The sequence below is a fragment of the Ursus arctos genome, unplaced genomic scaffold, assembly GCF_023065955.2.
Source record: "Ursus arctos isolate Adak ecotype North America unplaced genomic scaffold, UrsArc2.0 scaffold_7, whole genome shotgun sequence".
Lineage (NCBI taxonomy): Eukaryota > Metazoa > Chordata > Mammalia > Carnivora > Ursidae > Ursus > Ursus arctos.
The window spans coordinates 73,675,301-73,698,674 of NW_026623089.1; the positions used below are offsets into that span (position 1 = coordinate 73,675,301).

General features: G+C 38.6%; 1 protein-coding gene and 1 pseudogene across 1 annotated transcript in view; one reads left to right on the forward strand and one right to left on the reverse strand.

Moving 5' to 3' along the window:
• Positions 1 to 23,374, forward strand: part of PCDH15 (protocadherin related 15) — a 1,631,248-nt gene that overhangs the window by 598,830 nt on the left and 1,009,044 nt on the right. The window lies entirely within an intron of this gene.
• Positions 3,871 to 4,627, reverse strand: LOC113258988 (40S ribosomal protein S4-like; annotated as a pseudogene).

Genomic DNA, 23,374 nt, shown 5'->3' on the forward strand with positions numbered 1-23,374 from the left:
AATGTCTTAAAAAATCTGAAATGAAAAACCGTTCCCAAATGATCAACATATGAAATAACGGTGCCCTTTTGCCATTTATTTTCTTAACAAGAAGACCCAAGGGTATTATACTGGAGGCATTCCTGATTTTGACACACAAAAACTCATTGTTGTACGCCCAAAAGAAAATGTTCAGCATGTAATGGGTGCTAAAAATATTTGTTGATGGCATTGGTCATTTTTAGGGGATGTCCAAAAGAAATACTTGCAGCTAAGGAAATGGGTGCTCTCCTTGTCTTGTGAAGTGTGACCTAAGATCTCACTTAGCCATTCGGTGACGCTGTGTACTTCTGTTTGTGTTCTGGAATTCTGTCAATCCTTAACCCACTATAAAAACAAGAATTCGGGGGTGCCTGGGTGGCTCAGTTGGTTAAGCATCTGCTTTCAGCTCAGGTCATGGTCTCAGAGTCCTGGGATCAAGTCCCACACCGGGCCCCCTTCTTAGCAGGGAGTCTGCTTCTCCCTCTGCCCCTCACCCCACTTGTGCTCTGTCTCTCTCTCACTCTCTCTCAAATAAATAAATGAAATCTTGAAAAAAAACCCAATAATTAGCATTTACTTGAAAACCAAATAAATATGCATAAAAAGATTTCTCAATTTCATATTTATTTTCCATATGCATTAAGAGTACAGCGTTAACTTTAGTGTTTCCAGGATACTGCATTACATGGTAAAGGTAAAACTGCATTAAATGGTGTGTCCTTGGTGATTGCTCAGAATTCTGAGCTTATTCAACCTTTTATAACTCTGAAGGATTTTGATGGAAATATATATTTATATTGCTGACTTCAAAAGAAGCATTTATTTAGGAATAGGCGGCCAGGGGATTTCAACATTATGAAAGAAACAGGGTGCATGGGGTATCATTTATGCACTGAGAATAAGGTAGTTTTTCAGGATGCATGTGTATGCATGTATAAATAGATGTACACACATACATACATGTACACACATGTTATATGTATATATAACATATTTCATATTCAAATATTTACAAATTTTACAGTTATAAAGTATCAATATAAATGGAGTCTTCCTAGTTGAGTATCCTAGGCTGAATTATGTAAGACTTTTACAGCTGGATTGTGTTCACTGAGTTTTACCCAAGACTGTTAAGTTAACATGTGCAATTTTTATGGGAAAGAAATTTATTCTAACCTCTAGGATATGCCATTGTCCCTTTGGTGTGTGTGTGTGTGTGTGTGTGTGTGTGTGTAATTTAGGAGTGTCCCAGTATATCATCGTTTGCTTTATGTTCTGGTTTAAAAGATAAATGCAAAAGTGGCATATTTATCTCATAACTTGATCATTTGGGAACTGGTTTTCATTTTAGAGTCTTAGAGATTCTTAGAGATGTTAATTTAGTCATTAGGGGTATTTATTTTGCTCTTAAAATATATGTGTTGTGTGTATGCATATCCCACAAGTCAGGATGTTTCCTACTGTGTGTGTGTATGTGTGTGTGAGTGTGTGTGTGTGTTTGTGTGTGTGTGTGTGTGTGTATACACATTTGTTTGGGTTCCTAGAGTGTGCTTCTATTTTTAAGAAGTAGCTTGGCAATCGAAAGCTGCTCACTCCCTTAGATAATTGTAACTGTCACAATGTCAGTAAGGCTTATACTTCCTTCACATGAGACAAGGCACACATTTCATTTAAATTAGTCCTAATTCTGTCACTTCAGCGGTCTGCTTGTGTGAGCAATGGTGAAGCTTGGCTAGTCACCCTTGTTTTCTACACTCACATTGAGCAGTACTGAAACTGCTGTCAGTATCCATGATTAGAGAATGCTAGAATAGGAGAATGAAATAAGGGTCTCAAAGCCCCCAGGAACTAACTGTACAAAACAGTAACAAATTATGAGTGTTCTCATGCCACAAGCACAGATGCAAATTACAACACTCCTTGGATTACAAATGTGAATAGTTCCACATAGCCTAGAAAACATTTAATATTTAATTTCATACATGAAGCATATGAGAAAGATTTTTAAGGAGTGAAAACTGATGTTTCATATCTGCAAATGTGACCCAAATTAAACCTAGCTTTAAAATAGATATTTGAGGTGCAAATAGCCTTTTTTATGGCAACTCTTTCTCTAAATTTGTATTTTGTATAAAGAATTATTCACCATCTATCCACCTTAACACATCATATGCTTTCGTTATTCTGCACTCCTTTTTTTTTTTTTTAAGATTTTATTTATTTATTTGACATAGAGACAGCCAGCAAGAGAGGGAACACAAGCAGGCGGAGTGGGAGAGGAAGAAGCAGGCTCTCAGCGGAGGAGCCTGATGCGGGGCTCGATCCCAGAATGCTGGGATCACACCCTGAGCCGAAGGCAGACGCTTAACGACTGAGCCACCCAGGCGCCCCTCTGCACTCCTTTCTCATTGTTATTGATGTGCACGCACAGTTTACTATAACATCATAAATTTGTTTTCATGTTCTATACATTTCCCTTAATTTATTAATCATAGCCTTCTTCCATGTGCCTACGAAGCAGTCACAGCATAATTTTAATAATGGTATAGTATTCTGTCATAAATTCTATCATTTTAATTTATTTCATTATTATAGATTTTCTGATACTATTGCCCTCTTAAAATAATTCTAAGGACTGTATTTACTTGGTGGAAATGTATAAGTATTTTTATAAATCACATCAAACACATTTTAGAAGTGACGGTATTGTGATTTAGAATGTCACAAGGTCATGAAATTTTGTAATTGACTTACCTTGGAGTCCTCTCCATACACAGCTTAAAATAAAAGTATATATTTTTACTCCTGAAGCCCTAGGAGCAGTATTTGTCAGAATGGTTCTAACAGACTGAAACTGAAGAGTCTTCTCAGAAGACCTACGAAGTTCTCCTTGATTATCACTGTTAGTGACATCAAGAAATTAGCAGTGTCTGGGGACAGGGGTGTTTATTAACTTGACAATTATACCAAACGTAGGCTTGAAGCACTTTAACATTTCTTAATTACTCTAAATTAGAGAACTTGATGACAAGTTATATTTAGAAACCAGAGCTGAAAACCTTATATATCTTCATGGGCATATTTAGTTCTTAGCCAATATCTTAACATTATTCAGCAATCATTTATTACGTGCTTACTGTTTACTGTGTGCAAACATCATTGTAGATTCTGGAGATGTGCTGATAAACAAGGCAAAGTTCTTGCCCATTTGAAGCTGTATCTGCTTCCTACGTACTGAAGAAGGACTAAGAGTCTCTGCACCTTGTCAAAATACATTTACTATCAATAGTTGGTTATTTACTGATTATTTTACTGAAGTTTCATGGGAAGATATGAAAGGTTTTACATTGCACTCCCTACAGGGAAACAATAAAAATCCCTTGGAAAAATCAAAACATCCCTGCAGGATTTCTGCTTCAAGCCAGTAGAGTATAACAGATACTAAATTTTCCCTCCTACATGAAGAAGCTAAGAAAAAATAAAATATGTAAAGCAATACTTTTCCTATATTGGAGTTAGGACAGGGATTCCTGTGACAGAGAAGACAGATTAGTGAGCACGACGACTGCCCTGAGTTGGTCTGGAGAGACTTTCCAAGCTGTAGTGTTGAGGAGTAACCCAGGTGCAGCCTGGCTCTGTCTGAGTTTAAGAGACAGAAGTAGGTGGCTAAGAAAGCTAAGACAGCTGGAGTTCACAGGACAGAGGACTGGAGAGAAAAGAGCTTCCCAAAGAGATGGCTTCTGAGATTTGGAGTCCTCTCCAAGTCTTTTTTTTTTTTTTTTTTTCAATTACGATGTATTATCTTTAATTAAGTATGAAGACTTCCAATCAAGTCACCTAGAGACCATTTTACTTACTGCTCTGTTTGGCTGCTGGGCTTTTGTCTCTCTCTTCAGCAATGGTGAGGTGGATACCCTTTCCATGAGGAAGAGAAATCCATGGTTTGTTGCTTTTGCCAATTACAAAAATGTTGGAAAGCCAGTTGGCAAAGCTGTTGTCCTTGGCATCTTTCGTGGGAACTACATCGAAAGAACCAAGGTGATCATATCAATTCTTCCCAGGTGAGCAACTCTGGTCACCCTACACAGATTACCAGTGTCAAACTTGATGAAATCAGTACTTTCCAGTCTCCAAATCAATCTGAATGGTGTCATTCCCCTTGATGAGTGAATCAGGAACTATCCTGACGGTGTCAGCATCATGGGCCACCAGATGAGGGATTTCTTTTGTCCCACAAAGATCTTTCTCACCTTGCACAACTTATACTTGGCCTCCTCAGATGTAATCCGATGAAAAGAAAAGCAACACTTGGTGTCACGGATCAGAGGGAAATTCCTCCCAGTCTTGACAATGATGATGACATCCATAAAACCAGTAGGGTGGGTTACATCTGTTTGGATCTTGCCATCAATCTTAATAAAATGCTGCATACAGATCTTCTTTACTTCATGTTGGGGCATACCTAAGTCTGTTCCTTAGGAAAATGATGAGAGGGAGGCATTCTCTTAGTTTACAGATGAAGGACAAACACACTGGTCAGTTTATTCAGCATCCAATGCTTTGGAGATGCTACACTCTTCAGATGCTTCTTGGGACCATGAGCCATGGCTGTGCTAGGCACAAAAAGAGGACCACCTCCTTCTGGTACCCGAGAGAAGAGGGTGGAGTCCTCTCTGTCTGGCACAAGTTTGTGAGGAAACTCCCTGAGGTTGTGCAAAGAGCCTGAAAAGAACAGAGGAATGCTTCTCAGGGCTCACACAGAACCAAGGATAGTTCATGTTCTAATAGCCAAGTGGAAAACTCTAACTTCCAGAGTGGAAAAAAATATCTACATAGGTTAGAGTACTCAGAAAGATATCCTCGGGGGTGCCTGGGTGGCTCAGGCGTTAAGTATCTGAGTCTTGATTTCGGCTCAGGTCATGACCTCAGGGTCCTAAGATCTCAGGGCCCACAATGGGTGCGCAGTCTGCTTGAGATGCTCTCTGACCTTCTCCCTCTACCTCTCCTGCTCATGCTCTCTCTAAAACAAAACAAAACAACAACAACAAAACAAAAATCAACAACAACAAAAGAAGGATATCCTAGTAGTGGGGATAATTAATACTCAGAGATATTACCTTAGTAGTGGGGGTAATTAGTCCTACACTGAGCGCTGCTCTGGACACGTCTAACAAATCAAAAAGCCATTTTGGAGAGAATCACACTAGTTCCAACTACTGTCCCTGCCTTCTAGAATAATGCTGAAAAGCATTTAGAGGAATATAAAACCATCCATAATGCAGTAAGGTAAAACACATAATGTCTGGCATTCAATGAAATATTATATTGGTATTCAAAGAAGTAAAAAATTATAATTCAAAATACAGTAAACAAATTAGTAGAAATTGACATGCAGATTGTAAATATGGTAGAAATAGTGGGCAAAGACACTAAATAGTTGGTATAGTTATATTCCAAATGTACAATATGGTAGAGAAAAGCTTGGGCATGGTAAATATGCAATGGAAAATACTTTGGATGAGATTGAAAGAAAATTAAACACTGTGAAGGAGAAGTCCAGAGGAACTGACCATAGAATAATAGAAACTATCTGAAATGAAACAGAGAGGTAAAAAACCAAAGACACGATAAAGAAAACATTAGTGAACTCTTCTAGGATAATATCAAGTGGCCATTTGTAATTTCTATACCTGAAAAAGGAGTGACCAAAAAAATATTTTACGAAATAACGACTACAAATTTTCCAAATTTGATGCAAACAATACACCAATAGATTCAAGAAGCTCAAGAAATGCCGAGCATAAGGAACGGCAACAAGGCATGCCGTACTGAAATTCCTCAAAGCCAAGTATACAAGTAAGCCTAAAAGCATTCTTAGTAAAGCAGTTAAAGATAAAATAAGAGATACCCCATCTGGCACAATATAAGCTGGAAAACAATGGAAAAACATGTTTAGAATCCTGAAAGAACTGGCACCTGGGTGGCTTGGTCTGTTACGCATCTGACTCTTGATTGCAGCTCAGGTCATGGTCTTGGGGTTGTGAGACTGGGCTTTGTGCTTGTGGAGCATGTCTGAGATTCTCTCTCTCGTTCTCCTCTGCCCCTCCCCTCCCCTCTCTCTCTTCACCTCTCTAAAAAACTTAAAAAAAAAAAAATCCTGAAAGAAAAACAACTGTCTATCTATAGACCATACTCAGGAATATCTTTAAAAAACGAAGGTGACTAGGGGTACCTGGGTGGCTCAGTTAAGCATCTGACTTTTTTTTTTTAATTATTTATTTTTTTAAAGAGTGAGAAAGCGAGAGAGAGCAAATGGTGGAGAGGGGGAAAGGGAGAGGCAGAAAGAGAATCAAAGCAGGCACCACACCCAAGGCAGAGCCCAACACTTGGCTCAATCTCAGGACTCTGAGATCATGACCTGACCTGAAATCAAGAGCTGGCCACTGAGCCACCCAGATGCCAGTAAGTGTCTGACTCTTGATCTCAGCTCAGGTCTTGATTTCAGCGTCATGAGTTCAAGCCCTGGTTTGGGGTCCATGCTGGGTGTGGAGCTTACTTAAAAAAAAAAAAAAAAAAAGGAAAGAAAAAAAAGTGACTGAAGACTTTCTCATCACTAGCAGATTTAAATAAAATAATAAATGTTTAAAAACACCTTTCAAGTAGAAGGATAAAAACACGATATAGAGGAGATGGAAGTCTGGATCTACAAAGCAATGGTGGATAGCAGCATAAAATGTAAATATGTGGGAGATATATTAGATTTTCTTGTTCTCTTTTTTAAAAATCTGTGTTGGGGCGCCTGCGTGGCACAGCGGTTAAGCGTCTGCCTTCGGCTCAGGGCGTGATCCCGGCGTTATGGGATCGAGCCCCGCATCAGGCTCCTCCGCTATGAGACTGCTTCTTCCTCTCCCACTCCCCCTGCTTGTGTTCCCTCTCTCGCTGGCTGTCTCTATCTCTGTCGAATAAATAAATAAAATCTTAAAAAAAAATCTGTTTAATTGACAACTGACTCTGAAGTAAAAATAATGAAATTGTACTGTGGCTCTTGCACAGGTAAATATGTCGAAGTAAAATATGTGAAAAATATGACAAAAGCTGAGATGGGGAATTATCAGTATACTGTATTATAATGTACTGTAATACTCTGTGTGAAGTGGTAAAATATCACTCAAAAGTAGATTGTGGTAAAGTAAAGATGTATTATATAAGCCCTATTAGCAGGTAGATAGATAAACAAATAGTGGTATATCCATACAATGGAATACTACTCAGAAATTTGAAAAAAAAAAGGAACTATTGATATTCACAATGACAGTAAATGAATCTTAAAATAATTCCACTAAGTGAACAGAGCTAAACAAAGAAAAAATACTAATTTTACTCCTACGCGGTTCTAAGAGAGTGCAAATCATTCCACAGCAACAGCAAGTCAGTGGCTATCTGGGGGTAGGAATGTAAGCAACTGGAAGATAAAGGGAAGGAGGGGTTCCAAAGGAGCCCAAGGGAACTATGGAGGTAATGAATGCAATCATTGTCTTGATTGGGGTGACGGTTTCAGGGGTTATACATCTGTCAACATCTATCAAGTGGTAACGTTAAAGTGGGTGCAATCTAACATATATCAGTAATGTCTCAAAAATATGTGAAAAGCAAAAAAAACCAAACAACCACCAACCAACCCAACAACAAAAGCTCATTTCTTCCTTCCATATTTTTTTCTAGCCTGCTATATTATCTTTCTACCAAACATAGCCTAGAACAAATTTTCCTGAATTTACTTAGGAATCCAGCTCTTATTCTCAGCCTGGAATCACAACTCAGCAAAGTCTAAGTTGAATGCTGCTGACCATGTTCCTTTAGAATATCCTTTAATGATTAGTGATTTCAATCGCCATTTTATGTTTTGTTTCCTTCTAATATGCATATTATATAGACATAATACATATAATTAGATATTATATATAACGTATACATATATAAAATATATTTTATGTAATATATACATATATTATGTATAAATATATACATATATGATGTATAATACATACATATACACATTAAATATATATAACATATACACACATAATTATATATTATAGAATATAGGATACATATTATATGCATGGTATGTGCATCTATGATGTTTACACATAAATACTATAGTATATGTATATATATACAGGTATATTGTATATAAATATAAGTATACACACACAAAGACACAGAATTACTATGTTGTGATCTTAACAATTTTGACATAGTTCTTCATGAGTAAGCTACTTAAAGAGTTATGTGAACTCACATTAATACATTTATTTTACTGTAGATTCCCAGGAAAAGCTATTTTTAAGTAGGACTACCCCACTGGAGAAAATTTTTGAATTGGAGTATGGTTGTGTTATGGAGAAACATTCATATAGTTCTCAAAAGATGCAGCAAAGCCATGTACAAACATATGTGAAGGAAGAGAAGTTTCATAAATCCATACTTTGTGAAGTGCATGTGGATAATTTCTATATTTTTTTCATTCTAAAATACAGTACATTGATTCCTTGTCTGCTAATGGGTCATGACCAAAGTGAATATACCTCGATCTGTATGTTTTCCATGTGTGTATTGTAGCTAATATTCTCTTGTACCAGGCCTCTAGCACAACTTGACTTTATCAAACATAGATGAAATGTTACTTTAAATATTCCTAATCTACAAATTAACACCACCTTTCCTACACGTTTGCAAAAGTTACAGAAGTTGTAACACATTGTCTCAGAGTTGGTTGCTCTTTCTGACTGTTGCAAATAAATTATCATTCATTAGTGCCTTCCTCGTGGTCCCGGAGGTCATTAAAACTTTTCTCACCTCCTGGTTAAGGGGAATTGGAATTAAAGGCTTTATTGCTGTTCAGAACTTGACCTCAATAGAAAAATAACATTATTTTAAGCCCCAGAGGAAATGACCTCTGACTTCCCAGGGTTCCCTTGTGAACCCCATCAGTTATATTATCAGCATGATTTTGTCTTTTAAATGTTTCAAAGCATCTCACCATCTTTTGCCATCTTCACAGTGCAATGAATTGGGAAGGGACCAGGCCCTTTTTGTTTCTGGATCTTCATATGGATGCGATGAGGCCACATGCTTTCCAAAATTTTTGCAACCCTATAGTTCATTAGTGGACATGTGGAATCAGAGGAGTCACTGAAAAACCTGTCATATATTTTTCAGACCAGTATTTTTCCCTTCTGTTCTTATAAGAGCAAAGTGAAAAAAAAGTGTACAAAAAGTGATTAAAGTCACTAATACTAAGTGTTTTGGAGGCTTGGAGTCATAGATACACTGACATTCTAAAATCCTTGCCAGTTCTTCTGTGCTGCTAAACATTTAGAGCCTAGCATTATTGGCACTTTATTTTACAAACACGTTTATGAAGGATCAGATCCAAAAAAGAGTGCAGTGTAAAAGATAAACCGATCTGCATAGGAAAATTGGAAGGGTATTAAGTTGGAGAGAATAATTCTAGCAACCCAACTAGATTAGGGTCCTGTAAAGAGGTGGTGGGTGATAGCCTGTAATTGGTAGCTGAAGGATTTTTAAATACAGTGTTGCTTACTTTTCACTTTTATATTGTTTATTGTACTATATGGCAAAAAAAATCTTTCAACTTAAGTCTTCAGTCAAATGCCTTGCATGAATTGGTTTGGGAAACAATAGTGAACATTGGTTAATTTCCACCACGAGTTGTCACAGAATAAAAAGGAAGACAATACTGTGGGAGATATAATGTTAGTGAGATCTAGGAAACTCAGAGCCAAAGTGGCCATGAAAATGGAATAATATGCAGGGATTTTAGTAAGAATGTGGGATTAGGAGTTCAACCCAACTGATTTCATTAAAATGGTCAGGAAAACCTGCTTTATATGCAGATTACTATATACAAATTTCACTAATTACTTGTACTTCAGTGCCCATGTATGGCTTGCCAAAATAGCAAATCTCAAATGAGAAAATGAATATCATCAAAATCCCTTAATCACTTCCCATAAGGAGGAAATAGCATCCCCCCTCTGCCCAACCCAGCACAAACATCTTGGGTCAAAGCAGTCCTTACTCCTTTCTTGCTCAGTGTTGGGATGATTATGCCATTATTTTATCCCTTTTTTTGCCCCTGGAACTTTTCAGGAAAATTTCCCTTTAAAACCTAAAGCCCCTGTAAAGGGAGACTAGAATTATGGCGACAACTAAGGAAAGCAGGGATGCCAAAAATACCAAACCTGGAAAAAAAAATGCTGAAAACATCCTTAAAGTCTTAGTCTCAAGACATTATTATTTTTTTTAAAGATTTTATTTATTTATTTGAAAGAAAGAGAGAGTCAAGGGGAAGGAGCAGAGGGAGAGGGAGAAGCAGACCCAGTGCTCTGCACTGAGACCTCGATCTCACGACCCTGAAATCACAACCTCGAGCTGAAATCAAGAGGTGCTTAACCCACTGAGCCATCCAGGCACCCCAAGACATTATTTTGATTACAAACAAGCCAGGACCTTCACTGAAAAACATTAGTTAGTTTTGCTGGGTATTATGAGCCACAATTTAGCATAAAATTCAGAGAACCTATTTCATTTCATCTTATGATAATTAGTATGGAGGGGGAAAAATGGTATTTAACAACCTCCCACCTTAAATTTGTAAAATAAAATTAAAAGTTGTCATCTTGGGATAAAAATCCATATTCAGAAGTGTTTGATCTGGAATCTAATATCCAAGCCTAGATGCCCCTCAGATGTTCAAGCATACATCTTTCATGGAGAAAGATTGTTTTTTTTTCCTGTAACTTACAAAAAATATAACATTTTTTGTTACTGTGACTCTTTCTTTGTTGGTTTGTTTTAAGCACAGCATAACAACAGAATCAGGTCTGTTTTAAATTCCAAGTGACTAGCCTGAAATGTGGATGGCTCCAGCCCACAGATGTATAGCATCATAGATATATTGCCCTCTTTGCTGTATATACCCCGGAAAAAGGGCACCATTTGCCTTTTTAATTTTTATGATAACCGAATTTACTGTAAAGGAGCAAAGGTTTTAAAAAGGCATTCAGTCATGTATTTCTACAGCAGGTATAAGGTTTAATTGTATAGTTATTTTTCTAAAGCTCGTTTGTCATTGCCAATAACATCTTCCTAATAGTGGGTTGCCAAAAGACATTTCTTTTTTATTATTTAATTTACTTATGGAAAAAAAATTGGGCTGGGTATTACTTATCTTCCTTGATTACATACATATTGACTCAAACCAGAACCACAAATTACAATGGAACTCCAGAAAACAGCATAGGTCGCAAGTTCAACAGCATTAATTTTGCTTATTGGCCCTCTATGGAGGTAGTTTGCTTATTGGCACCTTTGTGAAGTAGTGTCCATGTCAGTGAGGAAAATTTATATATCCATATGCCTTAAGGACCATTGAGTAAATCATCTTAAGTATATTATTTCAGATGTCAGAATCTTTCATATATTCCCTTATTAGTTTATTAAAATAGACTCAATGAGATAGATTACTCTGGTATTTTTATTCTTACATTATAGGTAATAGGGCTAAGGCACAAATTAAATTTACTGGGCACAGTTTCCCTAGCTAGTCCGTGACAAAGATGATATTAGAATGTAATGATGTACAGGTGAGTACTCAAATGTACAAACACAGAAGGGAGAGTCATTCATTCAAGTAATTAAATATAAGAATAGAGCATTTTCTAGAGGAAGTGGAAAACAAGAAGAGTAAAGGTCGTAGAACTAAGCCCTGTCATAGGACTAAATAAACAACGAATTTTCAGAGACAAAAAGACCGTTGCCACTATTGTGGTCATGCCAGCCTTTCTGTATGCATTGTCTCCAGACAGCATTGCCTCACCTCTGGGCCTGACCTAATGCACGTCAGGATGGGGATCAACATATTGGTAGGATGGCATTTTCTCCTTAGTCTCTTTGTTGAAAAGCCCTCTATTCACTTATTTTTCCATGACATTTTTATAAGATAACCAGGTAATTTTTCTTGGGATATTTTTGATTTGTCTGATTATTTTCTCTTGGTGTCTTTTACCTTGTTCCTTTATTCCCTCAATTTCCTATAAATTGGAAGATAAATCTAGAGGTTAGATTAGACTCAGATTAAATGTTTTTTTACAAGACTGTTTCATGGATCATATTATGCACTAAATAATTCATCTCATAAAGGGTATACCCATATCATGTTGTCCCACTAGTAGTTAGGTCGATTTGTATTACTTTCCTAAGAAACTACTTTAAAGTAAGTTTTTCCATAGATATTAGCAAGAAGCCTGTGCTGTTTTGCTTTGTTACCTTACAATTGTCCTGTCCCAAAACCTAACCAATGACTTGATAAGTGGTTACAAAATGGTGATTTTTCTATCATTCCATCTAAATATGTTAGTTGGCATTCTTCTGAGAAGTACCTTCTCTCATTAACTAGGGATAAAATGCAATTCTTCCTAACAAGGAATAGTAATGGCTCATTTCTTTTACATGCATTATCTATTTTTCTGTTAAATGGTTAGATAATAGTCATGTTTTTGTTTTCCTCCTCCTCTTCTCCTGACCACTGCCGTGTTTTTATATGATCACTATGAACTCATGGATTTGTATTTTTCCAGTGATTTACACCCATTTACAGTTATTACATTTTTCCCTTCGACTTTTCATTGAATAAAATGTGTCCTTTAGTTCACTCGTTAAAAGTGCTTGCGTGTATGGTATTTTTCCACATTACTGCCCATGCGTACCCCAGCAGGTCAGTTTTACCAGAATCGCAGTGCACCATTTCTATGAGCACGTTCCGAACATCTCATGTCATGAAAATTTCCTGGAATTTTAAGATCTGTTCCTTTTTGGGGTGCGGAATTTTCTTTGTCCTTTGCTCTGATTCCTTTGATCTCCTTCTTTGCTTCATTTTCAGGGTCTCGGCTCTATTTGTTCTTACATGCCCTTTTCTATATATCCAGTTGTGCTATTCTTGGCAACTTTGTAGTTTAGTCATAAATTCTGAGTCGAAATGACCATTTCCTTCAGTTTTGTCAAGGTTGGTTTGGCTCCTATTTCTAATCTCCCTATTATTTCTATTTTAAATATTTAAATGTTGGATTCATAACCACAGATTTCTTTCTAAAACTGTATTAATTCAAGTGGGAGAGTTGTGTATTTTCTTCTGTTTTGTTTTTTGGGGGCTTTGTCCAAGAGTTTAATTTTTTTCTACTTTTTTTGGCTTCACCATTTTTCAGTTCCTTTCAGTAAAAAGGTAATACAAAAGGCTCTAGCTTTTCCCTTCCCAGGTGGCCGCCGAGCCATGGCCAGGGTGGGAAGACAGGGTCTGTCCTTGGCAGCATCACCCGGGAGCTTGTCCGCGTGCCCCGAGGAGGTCTCATGCGCCGCCATGTCTAGTTGCCCACATGCGCACTGGCGGTTCACTGGGGTCTCCATCTGGGGCCCATCCAGCGGCTCTGGGTGCGTGATTGGTATGCTTCCCCACCCACCCCCTGCATCCAGGCACCCGGCAGTGGTCTTCCTGGGATCTCTCCCAGAAGTTTCCCTCTAGCTGGGCCGCAACAGCCCGCTATAGCCTTGTGTGCACCCTAGCTCCTCCCAGCCCATGCAACCCCCACAAATGGGTACCCCGGAAGTGCCCCTTCCCCAACCAAGCAGGCTCCCAGGAGTGCCCCCCCACCCAGAAGCGCTACTACCCCAGAAGCAGGTTCCCTGGAAGCAGGTTCCCTGAAAGTGTCCACCCCAGAATGTCTTCCTCCTTAAGTGGGTTCCCTGGAAGTGTCCCCCTCGGGAAGTGCTTCCACCCAGCAAGCAGGCGTCTGGAAATGGGCACCCCAGAAGAAGCTTCCCTGGAGGCCCTGCTCTGCCCTCCCCACCCCTAGCACTTCTCCTTAGGGGGAGGGGGTTTTGTCCCCCTTGCCCCGGGGCCACTGTGGCCCAGGTGCTCCAAGATGGCCCAACTCTCATTTAGGTCCCACCCTTTCCTGCTTCCTTTTCAAGGGTACTGTGCACATGGAGGTCTTTTACCAGGTTATGTTAGGTTGATTTCCCTTGAACTCAATAGAAAGGGCCAAGCCGAGAGCAGCTTCTGGTGGTCGCTAGGCTTTCCGCTTCCAGCTAGGGAGAGAGACGCACCTGCTCCCGGCGCAGCTGACCAGACTTCCCTGGGGCAGCAGCAGGTGTCCCTCCCGCTGCCTGGTCTCAGTGATGTGGCCCCTGGAACTTGAGTGCTGCCCTAGAGACACCACTCCCCGAGGTTCTTCCTGTATCTTCCTGCAGATTGTTTAGCCACCCCTCCCCTGCTCGGAAACTGCTGTGTGCAGGTGCAGAGAAAAACCCTTTATCCTACTAACAGCCTACCTTTGAAACGCTCCCTTTCTGAGCTCAAGGAAGACTTCAGGCCCCCTGCTCTCCAAATTGCAAATGAAAATTATGTGAATGCCACTCTCTCTCATTCTGCTTATATTTTCTTCAGAGGGATTCTACTAACCTCCAAGTCTGTCTTTTCTTTAGTACCAGTTCTCCTTTGGCCAAAATTTGTCCTCTCCCCTTGGGTTCATCCACTCTGGGTACACAACAGCTTTCCACCACATGTTCCTGTGTCTGTGAAGTAGAGAACACAGTTGTAATTATCCCCACGTGGTAGTTGACATGACAAAGGTACAGAGCTTAAATGATCAGTTAGTGATCACTTCTCTAGGATTCAGAACTTCAGCAAAAATTCAGATGCTGGGGGGGGCTTTTCCGTATACCAACCTGCTCCATCTGATTAGCGGGAGGACAGAATCAAGGTGAAGCCTTGGGCAGTCCATGGTTCTCCTGCTGGTTCCTCTATTCACTAGCTGACCTTGGGCACATTACTTACCCAATGATGGTTCACTTTCCTCATCTGTAATGTTATAATAGTATTTTATAACTTAAAATGTTAATTGAAATAATAGTTTGAACCATAAAACAATTTCTGAAATTCAATTGTTTTTATCCTAATGGCAAGTGTGCTGTACATAGCAAATATTAGATATGTGTTAGATATCATCGTTGTCAAATAGCCTTGAGTCATGGCTGAACAGGAGTATGCTAATACTAACAACTTTTAAGATGATTTCCATCTTTTAGATAAGCAGAAGGAAGTGTTATCAAATAACATTGGTTTTTACGTGTCATTATTAAATATACATTCTTTGCTCTTCCTCTTGAGACAGTATCTTCTTTGGAAATGTAGAGTTCTCTAGATTTTACCTGTTATGAAGCAAAATGACCTTGTGATAATTATGCATATTCTTAGTGCTTTTTTTTCCCCCAAGGATTTTATTTATTTATTAGAGAGAGAGAGAGTAAGAGCAGGAGCGGAGGGAGGGGCAGTGGGAGAGGGAGAAGCAGACTGCCTGCTGAGCACAGAGCCCAACACAGGGCTCAACCCCAACCCCAGGACCTGAGCAGAATACAGATGCTTAACTGACTGAGCCACCCGGGTGCTCCCCTAGTGCTTTTAATAATATCTTTTTTTAAGTGTATTTAAATGCACTTTGACTTGTTATGAGTTTGTAAATTTAAAAGTCAGTGCTATTCTCTGCATTATTAATGCAAATAAATCTCTGACTCAGAGAGAAAAACCGTTACTTGTGTAACTTGTTGCTTACCATATAATATTGTCTCATGATTATGTTGTGACTTCAACAAACAAATTTTAAATAGGCAAGTCCTGCTCCAAGACAGAATTTCTCCTGTGTTTTACAATTTTAAATATAATTTATGTTGAATACAGGCATGGTTACCTCCATCAGAGACCAGGTCAGCAAAACTTTTCTTAAAGAATAAATAGTAAGGGTTTTAGGTTTTGGAGGCAATGTCATGACATTTTTAAAGCAAAAGCAGCCATTGAATATGTTTAAAAGAATAATTGTGGCTGTTTATTTACAAAACCAGGCAACCACCTAGATTTGGCACACAGGCCATAGACTGTAGAGCTGGAGAGAAAGGAAAGTTTATATCTCTTTGGATGAGAGCTGATAAAGATGTCAGCGATGAGCATGTGGACTGTGAGACTAGGGAGGGGGTGATAAGTATTTAGTGACATTTTAGGTCTGGGAAACAAAGAGAATCGATATTTGTAAGGGGACATTGATGTCAGGTGAAACACATATATACTTTTGTTGGTGAATGCTGTGAAGTTAAGATGCATACTCAGAAAAGAGTAAAATTACCTATTTAAGAAATTTGCTGAGTTTTCACGTATAATGTGTTGCTAACATACACGGGGTCATAAATTAGTTGTGCTGCTAGGAGCATCATCTATATGTAATTTGCAAAACTGAAGGTTTAATTTCAACATACATGCATAAGAATGATTTTATTTTGTAGCCGACCTATAAAATTATAGGTGTGAAAAATTTCCTCTTGTGGCTAATGTATAAAATTATATTTTTACTATTTACTTACAAGGTTGTATGCTACATAACAAGGAGAAAATCAAATTGATTTTGTGGATATAAGCACGTGTTCTATTTTAGTTTGAGGTTTTTTTCTCTTTCCTACTTAACATAGCTATATTGTAAAGGGGCCCTACATAAGTGAGTATGGGACTAGCAGACCTTGTCTACTTAAAGGTTTTTAAATTGTATACAAACAAAGCAATCACTTTGGAGAAATGATTACAAAAAACAAAATCGTTTCTTTTTTTTTTTGATGTCTGAGATAATAATTGTTTGAAAATATTGTTATAATTTTACAATGAGGGAGAAGGAAAACACAAGAAAAATGCTCTTCTCTTTTTATTTGTATAAATTGTGGAGCAATAGGATTCTTTGATACGTTAATTATACCTCTGTGTTTCGGCCTTCAAGCTTCACAGTAATTTGTTAAGTATTATTTTAATCCATTGAAACAGCTATAGTGCTGGTTGCTGTTGCCAAGAAAAGTTTCTGAAACTAATGTAGAGAATTCCTTATTGAACAATTAAGAAAAGGATGAATGATGTTAATAGTTCATATAAAATTTAAAAATGATCCCAAACCAGGATCCACATGATTTTTCTGGAGCATCTTTCACGTATATATTCAAAGTAAGAAGGTCTATGTATTTATATATGTATGAAAAGCATTCATAAGACATATATATGTCTTAAGTGTATTAATCTCTAAGTTAGTAGTCCTCTATTTTGTTCAAGATTGTATCAAGAAACAAAATTATTTTAGGCAGGGCTCATCTACCCTAACCAACTACTTCCTTCATAATCCAAAAGAATTTAAATGAAATGTGATCATATCTTTGACCCTAGTAACAAACATCTTCAATTTAGAAGATTAACAAGTTAATAAGATTATAAAAATCCTAAAAGGGCTAAAAGTGATATCTATATCTATATCTATATCTATATCTATATCTATATCTATATCTATCCTAAAAGGGCTAAAAGTGATAAAAGTATATATACAGATATCTATCTATCTATCTATACATATATATATTTCTTACATTAGAAAATGCAAATAGAGCAGGGAATCTGCTTAGAAATGGAGGACTCCACAGGCCCAGTAATGATCTGTAAACTGGCCTTTCGGAAATGCTGCTTTCCTGAGTAAAGGCTGAAAGCTGTGTGTATTGGCAGGTGGTAAGGACGCAGAGGGACAGATAAGGGCTTCAGTGGGCCATAGAAGTCAACAGGATAACTAACTCCAGTAGGATTGCCAGTAAGAGTGTGTTAAGAACAGTATAACAGGGACTGCGAGGAAATACCCTGTCCCTGCTGGCAGGCACTGAGTAGAGGTTAAGAAGGTGGGGTGCAATGACCTGTAAGTAGGTGTTAGACTATGTGCTTTTGATGAAGGAGCAGGAGGCTAGCTGAGGACAAAGCACGTGCTGACACCCTGCAACCTCCCCCCACCCCCCATTCGTGGGAGGGATATATGTGATTTTCTTCCAGGAAGCTCCCAACTATCTTTATGTTAATGCCTCGCTAGAGGGGAGAACAACCTTAACCAGACAATGGACAATGGCAAGATCTCAGGTATCCTGAGTCTTCTTAAACATACGAAAATCCCCCAGCTCCCAAGTCTGTAATCAGCCACCCCTCACAACCTTAGGGCAGCAGCCTTTCTGCCCACAGGTCCTGTCCGCATGATTTAATAAAACCACCTTTTTGCATCAAAGACGTCTCAAGAATTCTTTCTTAGACATTGGCTCCAGACCCCTCCCCACCTAACCTCACCTATATTCCAAAACCACATCACTTTCACAGTCAGTCTTGCTGGAGTTACAAGGAGCCCAAGAGAAAAGGGCGTGTTTCAGACCTTCTAGATCTCTGCCAAAATTGAATGAGCTAATCCATGGGAAGACCATAGCTGAGGTATAGTGGGTGTTCATGAAATGTTAACTGGTGTTATGTCTTATCACTTGTTACTGTTTGTCTCTTCTTTGCCCAGTATAGGTTCTTCTATGTAATAGCTATTCAGTTTAGTAATTGTTAATAAAGAAACAGGAATCCTATAGTAATGCCTTTTAAATTACCCAGTCTGCAAGGAAAAATAGTCATTGCGTTACCATTTTGCTTATTTGTGTTGTAGTGGTCTGCTGGTAATTGTGAATAGACTATTGCTCATGCATGTGGACCTCGTTATACACAGCAGATAAAATTATAAAATGTGTTTTATTCAGTTTTTTTTGTGAATTAAATCATATATTTTCCCTCTTATTCTCTTAGAGGAGCACAAGGAATCTGAAATTGTAAAGAGCGATCAATGAACAATGTTTCCTAATACTAGTTGTAAGGATCTGTCTAATGTAATTGCTCCATCAAGTAATAAAATCACCTATAAAATGCTTCGATTTGCTAGAGAAAAGTCACTATTTAAAGGTACCGTGTATTGAATCATTCTTCAGATTAAAGAGGCACTTTTGTGTTTAGGCAATCATCCTGCAAACTAGCAGTTTAAATTTTGGGGGGTATGCAAACTGGTTTTCCTGATGGCTGGTCCCAGCAGTGTAACTCCAGTGGCTGAGGGATCATAGTTACTTAGCCATCAGGGATATTTTGTGTCACAAACGTGGAAATGCAATGCTAGCATGTTGTTCTCTCCCTGTGTCATCACGCAAGGAGCCCCATGAAGGAATGCGAGGACTCCTACTTTGGGATCATCATTTTAACTAGGGAAAAAATTCAGATTACTAAAAAAATAATGTAAGAAAAAGAGAAGTAGAACTTGAAAGCGAATACTCGGTGTCCCACAGAGAAAGGGAGCTGAGACCTGGCCTCTGGCATCTCTTATTTGTATGGTTCTGATATGATGTTTGGAGAGGAATTCATCTTCCATAGTCTAGCAGGTCTGGGGCCATTTGGTGAATACCCTGAGTTTCCCTTACTGTGATGCTAAATTCACCCAGAACTTTCCCATAACGACCTTGGCTCCCTGTATAGTTTGTACCCAGAGAGAAGTGGATAACTAGAGGCAATTCGGCCAGTCCATTTCTCAGGTAAATTAATGAATTGGCGTTCTGCTGTTAATTCAGTACGTGTGCTTAATTCATGAACTGAGGAAATTGAAGCACACATAATGCTTATTTAGAAGGCAGAGGTCAAGCATTACACCAAGGAGTCACTTTTGAGAGTATAAACTCAGCCCTTGCTTTAAAATGAGCCCTCGTTGCTGACATTTTTAGACTCGTCCATATGAACCTAATGCAGCCATATGAGGTCAAGTTGGGCCATAAAAACGGATGAAAAAGTTACTTCCAGCACCTACAGATTCCAATGGCTGCATTTTAGAAAGCTTAGTGCTTAGACTAGAAAAAAAATCCTTAGGTAAAACAGTACTAAAGTTCTGTTTAAGAACATAATTTTCAATGTGTAACTATTTACCCGCAAGATTGTGTGTTTATATCTTTGTCAAACACCAATCAGTAGAATTTCTTAGAGTAGTTTCTTGGGCAGAGGAAGCACTGCAGTATGGCATTAGAAAGTCACACAGTAAAAAAAAAACAAAAACAAAAACAAACTACAGGTTTTTAAAAGTGGGGAAGATCTTTTCTGGTTGTCTACGTCATGCTGTTTTCTTTCTCATCCTATCTCATTCTACCTGACTCCAAGGAAGATTCCACTGTCGCACAATGTATTAGAAGGATCCTGTGCGGAAGGGAGCCAAATCTGACAATGACACAGATTTGAAGACAAGTAACCTCTTCTCTTTTTAATGACTGAGCTTCTCTATCCCGAGCACCCCCAGATCTACTAAACGGTGTAGAAACAAAACAAAGATCAATTTAAAGAGTAAACTTATCCACTCAAGTTACGTCAGCCTTTTCTACTTTAACGTGGTCTTTTTAAGGCAAACTCAATCACATTTAGATGAATGATCAGGCTTTCCTGGTTTCTCCATTCAGTCCCCTCCCCCAGAACCTTCCCTTACACACGCCAGCATGCACACATCCTAGCCCCACACATACCACAGTGATAGAACGAGATTCTATCAACTTGAGCTAGGAAAACAAGGATTTCTGTTAATGAGTTTGCTGACTTCTGCTGACCTCTGGCTGAGATGTGGACTGGTGTTTACTCAACAACTTCCAAGGTCACCGATTAGCTGCTGTCTCTTATCTGCCTGTGTAACACCTGACTGTTCATCCCATAAAACTGAATGGTTCCTCTGTCTGGCCTTCAGCTGGTTCTGCTGATCTCCTGTGATTCTCAGCCTGACCCCGTTCTCTCTTTTTAATTCAGAATTACTACGGGCTTGCTCTCAGTTTGTCCTCACCCCAGGAAATCTCTAGCAGGTCTGCGGGCGTGTGGTTCACAGAAACCCTTTGAACCCCACAGAGTACATAGGAACAGAGAGATTTTTTTCAAGGTTGCATGCAGGCTGCCCAGGAAAAGAGCTGACACTATCAAGCCCCTTCTCAGACTAAACACATGATGCCACTTTCTGCTCTGCCATAATCACCTCATATGGTCATAGGTCATTGTAGAACAGTCGAGTTTTTAATGTTTTGTTGCTAGCCACCCCTTTCACTTATGTAGGATCTTAATCCTCAAGCTCCAAAGGCTCGGTTTTTAGACGTTGGTCTACTTGAGCAGAGGGTAAATTCTTCTTAGGAACATAGACAGAATTTCAACCCTGGTCTTATCCCCTCTGAATCCGTCTTCTTGGCCAAAGCCTCCACTGTCCTGAAAGGCTTTACTTTTTGCCATGGAATAGAAACTTCCTTTAAAAGAAACTTCCTGTAAAAGATACCATCTTTATGTCGGGTCTTATAGTAAAGAGCTTTACTCAAACTTTCCTCTGTCCTAGCCAGGGACTACTCTTTAGAATTTAGGAAATTATTTTATTAAAAAAAAAAAAAAAAAAAAAAAGACTGGCCACCAAGACTCTGCTCTTGCTTCAGATTCAAAACATCCGATTTAAATCTCAACATGAGTAATGACACCTTTATTCTAAATTGTACTTGCTCGCCCCATAAAACTTGAATGCCACTGATACAAAGGATGTTGACTCACAAGGTATGAAAAATATATTGACTTTACATTTCAAATGCATGATAGCCATTATGATGCTTTTTCACATACTCTATTGTCATCTGCTGACAGTTCTCCCAGTTGTACTTGAGCTCTGATTTGTCATCGGATGAAAAGCATGTATTTTCAAGTCGTACCTTACTGGGGAAAATGATTAAACATCTCTGAGCCACAATTTTTTCATGGCTTAATGGATATAAAAAAAAATAGTACTCACCTTCTGTGACTTTTATAAGGAACAATTTATAATTTATGGAAAGAACTTAACAGTATTTTAGGAACATATTATTTAGTAAAATTTACTTGATACACTGATTTGGGATGGAGGTGATGATGACAGTAAGGATGGTAATATAGCACAAACCCTGAAACCTTATGTGTTATATTTGTCAAGATGATGGAATTTAAGAAGAAGGAGAAGGAGATGAATTTTCACAAAAGTCACACTCAACAAAGTGGATAATTGAATGGAGAAAAGCGTATGAGTGAATCAATTTGTACAAAACTCTGGAAAATGGCAAAATGTAGAGTCATAGCCAATAGGGAAAGGAAACTATCTCAAATAATGGTTCATCTGAAAAGGTTCACTGAAACAAGGTTAAAATTCAGTAGGTAAAATGTGTGAGGAACTGTAGACTATTGAAGAAATATGAGTAACTTCTTGTGAAAATTTTATATTTGTAATATCCACCTGCAGAACTGTGCTAAAAATAATTTAATTACAATTATATCAAATCTATAGGTGAAATTCAGGATTAGCGGATATTACTATTTCCCCCATTCTTTTTTTTCTTTTTAATATTTTATATATTTGACAGAGAGAGACACAGCAAGAGAGGGAATACAAGCAGGGGGAGTGGGAGAGGGGGAAGCAGGCTTCCCGCTGAGCAGGGAGCCCGATGCGGCGCTTGATCCCAGGACCCTGGGATCATGACCTGAGCTGAAGGCAAACACTTAGTGACTGAGCCACCCAGGCACCCCTATTTCTCCCATTCTTTTTTTTTTTTTAAAGATTTTATTTATTTATTTGACAGAGACAGAGACAGCCAGCGAGAGAGGGAACACAAGCAGGGGGAGTGGGAGAGGAAGAAGCAGGCCCATAGTGGAGGAGCCTGATGTGGGGCTCGATCCCATAATGCCGGGATCACGCCCTGAGCCGAAGGCAGACGCTTAACCGCTGTGCCACCCAGGCACCCCTATTTCTCCCATTCTTAACAGGGCAGGGATGGAACACAGAAACACAACATGAACATCTAGAATATCTGCAGTCAGCAGAATAATGGCCTCTGAAAGATGTCCATGCACTGATTCCTAAAATTTGTAACTATGTTCTCTTATATAGATAATGGGAATTAATCTTGCAGATAGAATTAAGGTTGCTATTCAGCCAACCTTAAAAAAAGAAGATTACCTTGGACTTTCCAGTTGGGCCTGGTGTGATCACCAGGAAACTTAAAAGTAGAAGAGGGAGGCAAAGGAGAAGGCTAGAGTGGTGTGATAGGGTAGGGATTTCTCCCAATGCTGCTGAGTTTGAAGATGGATGCTATGACCCGAGGAACACAGGAATCTTGCAAATATTAGGAATGGCCATGAAACAGATTTTTCCCCTTGAGCCTCCAGGAAGTAACATAGCCTTCCTTGCTAACAGCTTGAGCCCTGTGAGACCAGTGTTGGAGCTGCAGCCAACATAACTGTAAGATAATAAACATGTGATGTTTTAAGCCACCACATCTGTGATATTTTTTGAAGCAGTAATAGGAAATAAATATGGTTTCTTCCAATCATGGAACACAATGA